The 12,493-nt window shown below is 41.4% G+C and overlaps 1 protein-coding gene and 1 pseudogene across 4 annotated transcripts in view; one reads left to right on the top strand and one right to left on the bottom strand.

Annotated features, from left to right (window-relative positions):
• Positions 1 to 12,493, top strand: part of EEFSEC (eukaryotic elongation factor, selenocysteine-tRNA specific) — a 310,890-nt gene that overhangs the window by 102,581 nt on the left and 195,816 nt on the right. The gene's annotated exons all lie outside the window — the stretch shown is intronic.
• Positions 632 to 1,595, bottom strand: LOC136383108 (ribosome biogenesis protein NSA2 homolog pseudogene; annotated as a pseudogene).

Raw genomic sequence — 12,493 nt, 5'->3', positions numbered from 1 at the left:
AGACAGGAAGAGAAAGATGAGAAGTATTTCTTTGTTGTGGCACCTTAGTTGTTTGTTGATTGCTTTCTGTTATGTACCTTAGCTGGGGGGCTCCGATCTAGTCAGTGACCCCCTTGCTCAAGCCAGCAACCTTGGGCTCAAGCCAGAGACCTTGGGCTTCAAGCCAGAGACCTTTGGGCTCACGCCAGTGACCATGGGGTCATGTCTACATATGATCCCAGGCTCAAGCTGGCAACCCTAAGCTCAAGCTGGTGCGCCTGTACTCAAGCCAGTGACTTCAGGGTTTCAAACCTGGGTCCTCAGCATCCCAGGCCAACCCTCCATTCACTGTACCACCACCTGGACAGGCTCCCCCTTGAATACTTTGTAACTACTAATTTATACTTTTTAATCCTTTTACCTTTTTCACCCAGTTCCCCCCCCCCCCAAACCCTTTGGCAACGATCAGTCTGTTCTCTGTATCTATAAGTCGGTTTCTGTTTTGTTTGTTCACTTATATATTGTTCTTTAGATTCCTCGTATGAGCGAAATCATATAGTGTTTGTCTTTCTCTGTTTCAGTTGGCATCATGTCCATCCATGCTTTTACAAATAGTAAGATTTCCTTTCTTTTTTTTTTGTAAAACTGGGTTATTTTAATGTTCTTTACAGTAGAATAAAATAGTTTTCAGGATGGATGGAGACGTGTAAGCTGTGTGATAGTACTCAGAAACACCACAGTAAAGGAGTTCTGATTGGTGCATAGTCTTCAACAATTGTAAGGAATTACTTGTATCAAACTGCTGTCAGACCAATAAGACTGCATTTATGCATCCATCATTTTCCAGATTATTGGTAACCTGAGCATATTTTCCCCAAATAACCTTGCCTCCTTGCGTCACAAGGCCCAACTCACTCACATTCACCTTGATGACGGTACCTTTGGTAATAACACTCAAAGTTGTATAAAGTGGGGATGAGGGATTCTTCTTTACACCAAGTATTGGCAAGCAAAAGGTGGTTTTCAGTTCAAGATGTGTTACATGGGCCTTTTAAAACGTAAGCCCATTGACCTAATGAATCTTTCATATTTAGGTGGTTTTTGAGTAAATCCATCTCCAACAAAGCAGACTTTGGTAACCATCCTCTTCCACGCTTTTTTCTTTCTCTTTCCTGTTCAAATAACTTTTAATACCTCTGTTTCTCCCTGGGCATGAACTTTGGGCAAAGGGACTTCCCATTTTCCCACTTTCTCTTTTCGTTTTTGCTTAGTCATATTGGAAAGGACTTTAGCTCGGGCCTGTCCCTCTCTGTCCAGTAGATATGCAGGCACTGCTTTCTGTGCAGTCTTGTCATCATTCTTTTGTTTGGTATTTCTCTTTTCATGCATCTTGATAGTCTTTTTCATTTGTATTTTCTCAGCATGGCGCTGTTTATGGTAGAGCTTAGCCTTCAGACCAATCATCTTTTTTGCCTTCTTTGAACGTTCATGAGCCTCTCGACCTTCCCTCTTTCTCTTTTTCTCATGGTAATCCAAACAGTATCCATGGTGCTTGCGGTGTAACTCAGTATATTCATTTTGTGGCATGGTTACGGCCGCTGAGCCTCCGGGCGCACTACCCCTCAACTTTCGGATCTCAGAGGCCCACAAACCTGCTTCTAAGATTTCCTTCTTTTATATGACCGAGTAATATTCCATGTATATATGTACCACAATTTTCTTATCCACTTATCTATTGATAGACACTAGAGTTGCTTTCATATCGTGGCTATTGTAAATAACAATGCAATGAACATAGAGGTGCATAAATTCTTTTGAATTGACATTTTGAGTTTCTTCGGATATATACCTAGAGTGGAATTACTGGGTCATAAGGCAGTTCCTTTTTTAATTTTTTGAGGTAATTCCATACTGGCTTCCATAGTGGCTGAACCAATCTGCGTTTCCACCAACAATACAGAGGGATTTCCTTTTCTCCACATTCTCCCTAACATTCGTTGTTTGTTGATTATTGATGATAGCCATTCTGACAGGTGTGAGGTGATATCTCATTGTGGTTTTAATTTGCATATCTCTGATGATTAGTGACATTGAGCATCTTTTCATATGTCTATTTTCTATTTTTATGTCCTCTTTGGAGAAGTGTGTATTCAGGTCCTGTGCACATTTTTGAAATTGAATTGTTTGGCTTTCTTTTTTTGTACTGAGTTGTCTTAAGTTTTTATAAATTTTGGATACTTCCTTTTGAGGATTGCAGAAATATAGCAGAATGCTTTATAGATTTTGGCTGAAGGTCAAATCAAATCTTTAATGCAGAATTCTCCATGTACGAGTCTCAAAACATAAATGAGTTCAACAATTTTCAAAATACTGTTATTTCATAGGTGCTTGAAAATTAGAAAGTATGCCTGCAAACCAGCTTTTTAAAATGTGTGTAACTTTATTGTTTTTTTAAATAAACTTTTGCTTTTCAAACAGTTAAAAAAATTGTTTTTGGATACTAACCTGTTATCAGGTATCTCATTGGTGAATATCTTCTGCTATTCAATAGGTTGTCTTTATGATTTTTTGATGGTTTCCTTTGCTGTGCAAAAAGTTTTTAGTTTGATGTAGTCCCATTTGTTTCTTTCTTCTGACTGAGGAAATGTATCAAACAAAAATATTACTCAGAGAAAAGTCGGAGATTTTACTGCCTGTTTTCTTCTAGGAGTTTTATAGTTTCAAGTCTCAAATGTAAGTCTTTAATCCATTTTGAGTTTATTCGTTTCTGTGGTGTAAGAAAGTTGTCTAGTTTTATTTTTTTTGCATGTATCTGTCCAATTTTGCAAACACCACTTATTGAATGGACACTGTCTTTATTCCATTGTATGTTCTTGACTTCTTTGTCAAATATTAATTGACTCTACAGACATGGGTTTACTTCTGGGCTTTCTTTTCTGTTCCATTCATCTATACATCTGTTTTTATGCCAATACCACGCTGTTTTGATTACCATAGACTTGTGGTATAGTTTGATGATAGTTGTAGAGATATCAGGTAACATGATATCTCTAACATTGTGTTTTTTTTCCTCTAGATTGCTCTGGTTATTTGGGTTATTTTGTAGTTCTATATAAATTTTTGGATTTTTTTGTTCTAGTTCAGTGAAATATACCATTGGTATTTTGATAAGAATTGTGTTGAATCAATAGATTGCTTTAGGTAGTATAGACATTTTAATGATGTTAATTCCTCCTGTTCATAAGTACAGTGTATGCTTTGATTTATTCGTATATTCTTCAGATTCTTTTCTCAGTGTCTTATAATTTTCCAAGTACAGGTCATCTACGTCCTTGTTTAAATGTTCCTAGGCATTATATCTTTTTGGTGCAGTTTTAAATGGGATTGTTTTCTTAGTTTCCCTTTCTGATAATTCATTATTGGTGTATAAAAATTCAACAGGCTGACCAGGCAGTGGCACAGTGGATAGAGCATTGGCTTGAGACGCTGAGGATCCAGGTTGGAAACCAACAAGGTCGCTGGCTTGAGCATGGGGGTGTGGGCTTGAGCATGGAATCATAGACACGACCCCATAGTCTCTGGCATGAGCCTAGAGGTCACTGGCTTGAAGCCCAAGGTCACTGGCCTGAGCAAGGGGTCACTGGCTCGTCTGGAGCCCTCTGGTCAAGGCACATATAAGAAAGCAATTAATGAACAACTAAAGTGCTGCCGGTATGAGATGATTCTTCTATCTCTCTCCCTTCCTGTCTGTTCTCTCTCTCACTCTCTCTAAAAAAAGAAAGAAAGAAAATAAAGCAACAGATCTCTGAATATTTTGTATCCTGTTACATTACTGAATTCATTCATTCATCAGTGCTAGTAGTTTTTGGTGAAATCTTTAGTATTCTGTGTATACAGAATCATGTCATCTGCAAATAATGAAAGTTTTACTTCTTTCCAATTTGGATGCCTTTATTTCTTCTTGTCTGATTGCTGTGGCTAGGACTATGTTGAATAAGAGTGGTGAAAGTGGACATCCCTGTCTTGTTCCTGATCTTAAGGGAAATGCTTTTAGTTTTTCCCCATGGAGTATGATGTTGGCGGTGAGTTTGTTGTATACGGCCTTTATTATGTTGAGGAACATTCCCTCTGTTCTCACTTTGTTGAGAGTTTTTATCATAACTAGGTGCCAGATTTTGTCAAATGCTTTTTTTTTGCATATATTGATAATGATCATAAGACTCTTATCCTTCATTTTGTTTATGTGGTGTATCATGTTGATTTGCAGATATTGAACCAAGCTTTCATCCCAGCAATAACTCTCACTTGATCATAGTGTGTGATCTTTTTAATATATTGCTGAATTCAATTTACTAATGTTTTGTTGAGGATCTTTGCATCTGTGTTTTTCAGGGATATTGGTCAATAATTGTTTGTTTGTTTTTTGTTTGTTTGTTTTTTAGTATCTTTATCTGGTTTTGGAATTATGATAATGCTGATCTCATAAAATGAGCTTGGGAGTCTTTCCTCCTCTTGAAATTTTTGGAATAGTTTGAGAAAATAGGTGTTAGTTCTTCTTTGAATGTTTGATAAAATTAATACATGAAGCCATCCAGTCCAAGACTTGTTAGGAGGTTTTTTTGTTTGTTTGTTTTTTTGACTGAGTCAATTTTGTTGCTAGTAATCTATCTGTTCAGAGTTTCTGTTTCTTCTTGACTCACTCTTAGAAGATTCTGTTTTCTAGGAATTTATCCATTTCTTCTAGATTGTCCAATTTGTTGGCATATAGTTGTTCATAATATTTTCTTAGAATCTTTTGTATTTCTGTGGCCAGTTGTTACTTCTCTTTTCCTTTCTGTTTCTTTTTATTTGGGTTCTCTCTCTGTTTTTTTATGATGAGTCTAGTTAAAAGTTTATCAATTATTTTTATATTTTCAAAGAACCAGCTCTTGGTTTCGTTGAACTTTGGTACTTTTTGTTTTTATTAGACTATTTTGTTTATTTCTACTCTGCTCTTTATTATTTCCTTCCTTATACCGACTTTGGGCTTTTTTCCCCCTCCTAGTTCCTTTAGGTGTAAGGTTAGATTGTTTATTTGAGATTTCTTTTATTTGTTTGTTTCTTGAGGTAGGTGTGAAGTGCTATGAATTTCTGTCTTAGGACTGCTTTTGCTGTATCTCGCAGTTTGGGTTGCTGTGTTTGCACTTTCGTTTGTTTCAGGTAATCTTTTGATCTCTTCCTTGCTCTCATTGTTAATCCGTTCATTATTCAGCAATATGTTATTTAGCCTCCATGTGTTCCTGTGTTTTTTACTTTTCTTGTAATGGATTTCTAATTTCATACCATTGTTGTTGGAGAAGATGCTTGATATAATTTCATACCTTTTAATTTATTGAAACTTGCTTTGTGTCCTAATGTGATTTCTCCTGGAAAATGTTTCATGTGCATTTGAAAATAATGTATATTCTGCTGCTTTGGGGTGAAATGCTCTAAATATGTTAATTAAATGCATCTGATTTAGTGTTTTATTTAATGCCACTATTTTCTTGTTGATTTTCTTTGTGGAATATCTGTTCATTGATGGCAATGGGATGCTAAACTCTCTTACTATGCGTGTATTACTTTCACTCTCTCCCTTTGTGTCCATCAAGATTTGCTTTTTATATTTAGGTGCTCCTTTTACTGGGTTATTCCATTTATCTTTATGTAATGTCCTTTTTGTCTCTTATTATTGCTGTTGTTTTAAAGTCTGTTTTTTCTTATATAGGTATTGCTACCACAGTTTCTGTTTTGTTTCCATGTTCATGAAATATTTTTTTCCATTCCTTTATTCGGTTTGTGTATGTCTTTTATGAGGTGGGTCTCTTGGAGAAAGCCATATATATGCAGAAAGCATTTAGGAGATGCACCCTTGAGAGAGAAGAATGTGTGGGCATGCTCCTGAGAGAGAGGGTGCCAGATTTTTGTTTTGTTTGTCTGTCTGGAAAGCTTTTTCTTTCTTCTCCATTGTTAAATGATAGCCTTTTTGGGTAGAGTCATCTTGGTTGTAGGTTTTTGCTTTTCATCACTTTAAACATTTAGTGCCAGTTCCTTCTGGCCCGAAATGTTTCTGTTGATAAATCAGCTGACAGTCTAATGGGAGTTCCCTTGTGGGTTTCTCTTGCTTTTAAAGTTTTCTCTCTTTGTCTTCAGCTTTTCCATTTTAATTATAATGTATCTCAGTGTGCACCTCTTTGGGTTCATCTTGTAAGGGACTCTGTGCTTCCTGGATTTGTGTGTATGTTTCCTTCACCAGATGAGGAAAGTTTTCAGTCATTATTTCTTCAAATAGGTTTTTAAACCCTTGCTTTCATTATTCTGCTTCTGGTACCCCTATGATGCAAATGTTGTTACACTTCATGTTGTCCCTGTGGTCCCTTAAAACAGTGGTTCTCAACCTGTGGGTCGTGACCCCAGTGGGGTCGCCTAAAGCCATCGGAAAATACATAATGCATATCAGGTATTTACATTCCGAATCATAACTGTAGCAAAATTACAGTTATGAAGTAGCCACCAAAATTATTTTTTGGTTTGGGGTCACCGCAACATGAGGAACTGTATTGTGGGGTCACGGCATTAGAAAGGTTGAGAACCACTGCCTTAAAATATATTCACTAAAAAGATTGTTTCTTCTGCTCTGATTGGGTGTTTTCTGCTAACTTGTCTTTGAAATCATTGATTAGATCCTCTGCTTCATCTAATCTGCTGTTGATTTTTTCCTAATGTATTCTTCACTTCAGATATTGTATCTTTATTTCTTACTGGTTATTTTTTATGGTTTCTATGTCTTTTTTGGGGTAGGCAGAGGCAGAGAGAGACAGAGAGAGTGACAGATACGAACGGCAGACAGGAAGGGAGAGAGATGAGAAGCACCAGTTCTTCCTTGCAGTTCCTTAGTTCTTCACTGATTGCTTTCTCATATGTGCTTGACGCAGGGGCTACATCAGAGTGAGTGACCCCTGCTCAAGCCATTGACCATGGGATCATGTCTATGACCCCACGCTCAAGTCAGCGACCCCTCTCTCAAGCCGGTGAGCCTGCGCTCAAGCTGAATGAGCCCACACTCAACCTGGAGGAGCCTGCGCTCAAGCCAGTGACCTCGGGGCTTCGAACCTGGTTTTTCCGCATCCCAGTCCAACACTATCCACTGCGCCACCGCCTGGTCAGGCTCTTTTTTAATGCTTGCTATTATTTTGGTGAAGTTCTCACTTAGATTTGTGATTATTTCAAACTCTGTTTCTGCTAATTGCACTATTTCATTTAGGTTTTTTTGGGAGAATTCACCTGTCCCTTCTCTGGTGCATGTTTCTTTGTGTCCTCCTCTGGCTGTCTGTCTGTATTTGTTTCTCTGTGTTAGGTGGAACTGCTTTGCCTTCCAGTGTTGGTAGGGGACCTCATGTAGTGGGTGTTTTGTGGATCTTAGTGACCTAATCTCCCTCATCACTTGTGCTAGATGAAATAGAATTGCCCCTTTTGTGAGTTATGTGTGCCCCTTTTTTCATAGTTGAGTCTTTTTATATTCCTGAATAAACAAACTTTTCTGATAAAAATGACTTTGATTTTTAATGTCAGCATTACATATTAAGACAGTAGAAGCCCATTAGAGCAGAGGGATTGTTGGAATTTTGAAGTGGCCCAATTAATACTTTTTGCCTCAGTAGTTAATGTGATTTTGTAGATGATAAACATGACATTTTCAAAGAGTGTAGAAGTAACACTGCACCAAAGATACCACACAGTTCACCAAAATTTAGTATTTACTTCCTCTCAGCCCTGGCTGGTTGGCTTAATGTATGGAGCACTGGTCTGGCATGTGAGCGACCTGGGTTCGATCCCTGATCAAGACGCACATAAGAAGTGGCCATCTGCTTCTCTTTCCCTCACTCTCCCTCTTCGCTCTCTCTTCCCCTCTCGCAGCCAGTGGCTTGGTTGGTTCAAGCATCAGCCCTGGATACTGAGGATAGCTCGGTTGATTTGAACATTGGCCCCAGGTGGGGGTTGCCAGGTGGATCCCGGTCAGGGCACATGTGGGAGTCATTCTATCTCTCTATCTCCCCTCCTCTCACTTAAAAAAAACATTCACTTCCTCCCATAAAAAGACATGGGGCAATTGATCCTACCAATAGATCACTTTTGGCTCATCCATGGGTGGGACTGGCCCTCAGGCTGGCTGACTATGAGGATCAACCCTGACCGCATTGTACAAGGTATTATGCTAGGGCTGACCCCATGAAGTGGAATTCACCCCAGCAGGGTCTGGTGCCAACCAAGGTCTTCCATTGGGTGTGCAGACTGTGAAGCTTTGGTTGTGCTCTGATGTGGGCGGAAACCGATCATTAGGTATGTTCATTCTGGGACTTCTTGGGAGGGACTCTAGTGCAGGTCAGTATCAGATGCTGCTTGTGCCTGGCCCTGGCTGTGGCTACATGTTTGGAGGAACAAAATGTGTTGCTGCCTCTTCTGAGTCTGGGTGTACATGGGAGGGGCCAAGTTATACACCAAGGCTGGCTTCCACCAGTACCAAGCCTAGTAGCAGATCAGCCGAAGTCCCATAGATTCTCCTCTGCCTTCTGGCTGCCTAATAGCTCAATCCTGAAAAACCTCTGGCAGTATGCAAGATATGTGATGTAGGTTCTCAGTGAGTTACCAGGTAGTGGTGAGATTGATGCAGATTCAATCTCTGTGCCGGCGTGGGGGCTGAGGCCATCCAGCTAAAGTCCCTGGAGATACCAAGGTCAGCTGCCACCTTTGTGTGCCCATGAACCTTGTGGTGGGGCAGAGTCTCAGACAGTTGTAGGTGCAAAGTCAGCAGAGTTCATTATGCTTAAGCAGACCAAAATTTGGCCATGTGAAGGGCAGGCTCTCAACAGGAACAGTGGCACTGGTCAGGTGTTTGAGGAAAAATGGCTCTTGCCCTAGAGCCACATAACTCAGTCTCTCCCTAATTCTGCCCAGACCTCCTGGAGAGCCTTGCAAGAAAGTATGTGCCTCAAGTTAGCTCGGCAGGACAAGGCTACCGGGAGTTAGGAGTGGGGGACTAATGAGTTTCTCATGGGCTGTGCTTGTCTGGCATGTGGGTGGGGGGGCAGGTACAGCCTCCACCCAGAGCCCACAACTCAGTGAGTCTGTCTATACCTCTTCAAGAACCCTCCAAGAAAGTCTGTACCATGTGTTCGGACAGCTGACTCCTCCACAGATTGTGAGCTCTGCACAGCAGGGTGACAGGGAGTTGGGAGGCTGGTGCTAGTACATTCCCTTAAGCTCATATCATATGGAGGGGAGTGTCCGATCCAGGAAGGATTGTGTGTCTGTCAGTGTGGGAGAGGGACTCAGGCCCGGGACCCTGGCAGCTGCCCTCTCACCTCTCTCCCCAGAGCCCCTTCTCTGGTGGAGCCCAGCATAAGTGTCCATGAATGAAATTTTGTGTGTTGGCCCTTTAAGAGGATACTTGTGTTTCTAGCGACTTCCATCTCCTTGGTGGACAGAATCCCATCTTATCTGCACAGCGAGCTGTTACGCGGGTTCATCTTCCTGGCTTGGGAGCCCAGTGTGAGGCACCGGAGGGATCTTTGCGGCGGAGCTATCCCTTTGACTAGTAACCATCGCGCATGTGTGTAGGGCCAGCCTTTTTCACATCCATCCTTCCTTCCAGCCTCTATGTGGCGGCTTCTGCGAATCCTGTGACTTCTGTTTTAGCTAGTCTTCAGTTGTCTATTCAGGTTAATTGTTCTTTAATATACATAGTTGCAATTCCAGTTTGATCCTAGGAGGTGGTGAGTGTAACTTCTACCTACACCTTCACCATCTTGCATCTCTCCTTATTGTTTACTTTTTTATTTTCACGAGTATTTAATATTAATAAAGATGTTATTAGTTAACCCTTTGCCTCCATTTTTGCTGTAAATAATCTTTAGCATTCATTGTATATGTTTCCATTTTAGTTGCTTTTTTATATGCTGAAGTTTCTAATTTGTATGTAGTCAAACTCTTTGGTTGTTTTTCTTTGTGATTTGTTTATCTCTGAAAGCATTTAAAATTACTCTTTCATAAACATTTATGAATGTTAACAGAAATCAAAATGGGAGATAAAAATATACCCACAATCTCCCAATGCATCAAATTAAAGTGTTTTTCCCTAGGATTCTTGTCAGTTTTTCCACATGTACATAATTTGAGGTAGTTGTTATCACTACTTTGACACTGTTCTGTGTTCTAGGCTTTTGAAAATTAATTTTTTACTAAATGTTATCATCTGTCAATATCCTTAACGCATCTTTCTTCCAGACTCCCTCTGTGTTCCCTCTTGCTGTTTAAACACTTTCCATTCCTTGTTTCTGTTTTAGCCAAAGCCGTCTGCTTAGCGCCCACCCGAGTCTTTTGTCCCTGCTTCCCTCCTTCAGAGGGGTGGCATGCCAGTTCCCTGGGGATTCTCATAAGCTGTGCGTCCCCTACTAGTATGTATCTGACTCGCTGTGTGGTCTTGGGCAACTCACTGTATCTCTCTAAGTTGGTATTTCTTCTGTATAGTAGGAGCTGATAAGTTCATCCTCACACCATTTGTTACAAGGGGGTAAGCCTGGTACTTAGTAGGTGCTTAGTAATAATAGCTGTAACATGCGGGGCAACTGCTGTGTGCTGGGCACTGTTGTAGGGATTTCCATAGACAATCAGTTGGATCCAAGGGTAGGTTTTGTGTCTACCTGGCTTGACTGGTAAGAAAAATAAGGCATAAAAAATACTGGCTTTTTAAAAATTCAATTTAAAACGTAAAACTTATACTGTTCGTTTATGTCTTTTACATGAGGTATACATCATGTGTGTGTGTACACACACACACACACACACACACACACACTTCTTTCTGTGATGTGACAGAGGCTATCCTCCATGCACAGTTCAGCACATCTGGACCTGGCTCGCCCCATTGCGTGCACAGCTGTGAGGGGAGTCTGGAGGGCATGGGGCGGTGCTGGGAACAGGAAGCCCTTGAATATACTCCAGGTAGCTCCCGCCCACACTCTCTCAGCGGCAGGTCTGGGCTCAGGGCTGTTCTTCAGATCTTTGGTTGGAGCCCTTGTGCTTTTAGAACTCAGACACCAGTGTAGATCTGAAACCCAAGGCAGGAGGGGCCTCTTGTGCCCCAGGAGCTATCGAACTATCCTGCTGCTGCCAGAAGACAGGGTGCCCCAGTATGTAGCATGTTCAGGAAATCAGCACGGCCAGGTTCTCTTGAGCCTAAGAAAGGGCCAGGCACCCAGCCCCACATACCTCCATGTTTTATTACAATACATTGCCTAAAAGGGTTTGGATAAAAGCAGTTGTATTTCTGAAAGATTTATGACTACTTGCTGGAATTCTCAGTGCATGCTTTTGCCCTTTTCTTTTCTTCTGGGCTTGGGCTCATGGAAGGTAAGCAGAGACCATGCACATGGACTGAGTCCTGGCTTACAGTCGGATCCTGATTTGCTGATATTTGGCTGGAGCCCTTGCTTTGGACTAAGAGCGGACTCTCCTCCTCCATGGGGGAGGCTGGGCTCTGGACTCCTACACAGCAGCCACTTTCTACCACGTCTCCTGGCAGACCCAGGCACATCACTTGGCTCTCTGCCTGCGGGGATCACAGGCTCTGCTGGGGGCTGAGGTCACACAGAGCAGATGCTGAGCTGGCAGCTCGTTCTCTTTACTTTTCTTGTGTTTCTTTTCTGTCTCTCTTCCTCAGTGTTTTTATGTCTTCCCTTCTCTCTTCTCACTGTTCCTTTTCTTTTTCATATCTTTCCCTCATTTCCTCCCTCTCCAAACTCTCTTCTCTTCCTCTGGGTATTGCCCTCCCCGAGGCAGGTGTCCGAGTTCTGACATTTCTCTAGGGCAGCATGCCTCTCTGAGCTGCTCTGCACTTGGTCAGTGAGTGGGGCTCAGGCCCTGTAGTGGCTCCTGAGATTTTTAAGTTTACTCTTTAGGGAACTTCAGCTACTCGGAGTTCCTATCTCTCACCTTAAAAGAAATCTGATTTTTTTTTTCTAAGTTTCACCCCCAAGCAGGCCAAGAGCAGTGTGGTATAGAATCAGAGACAAGAGAGCCGACTCACACCCCACCAAAGGAGTGGGCTGTGTACACGTGGGCAGGACAGACCACCAGTGGAATTAGTATCAGTGAGAGAAGATTTGCCCAGAAGTTAAAGACTAGAGCTGAAGTGGTTTCCTCAGAGCAGCACGGGAGCTTCTGAGGAAGGAGAACTTGCTTCTGGCCTGGAGAGTCAGGAATTTGAACTAGTTTTAGAAGGGTAAGTTATAACTAAGCAGGGGTCATGTTCAAAATATATGATGTAGGGATCCCTCTCAGAAGGGATGCAGGCACCTGCTCTGGTTCTAAGGACAGTTTCTAAGCTCCCCACACTGCTTTTCCACACATGAACTTATTTGGTGTGGAGACCCCTCTACAATGTAGGCCATGCTATCTTTTATTGGCCAGGAAAATGGAGGCTGAGGGACGTGGAGTG

The sequence above is a fragment of the Saccopteryx leptura genome, chromosome 11, assembly GCF_036850995.1.
Source record: "Saccopteryx leptura isolate mSacLep1 chromosome 11, mSacLep1_pri_phased_curated, whole genome shotgun sequence".
Taxonomy (NCBI): Eukaryota; Metazoa; Chordata; class Mammalia; order Chiroptera; family Emballonuridae; genus Saccopteryx; species Saccopteryx leptura.
Note: the sequence above shows the minus strand (reverse complement) of the source record. Positions and strands in the feature narration are given on the sequence as shown.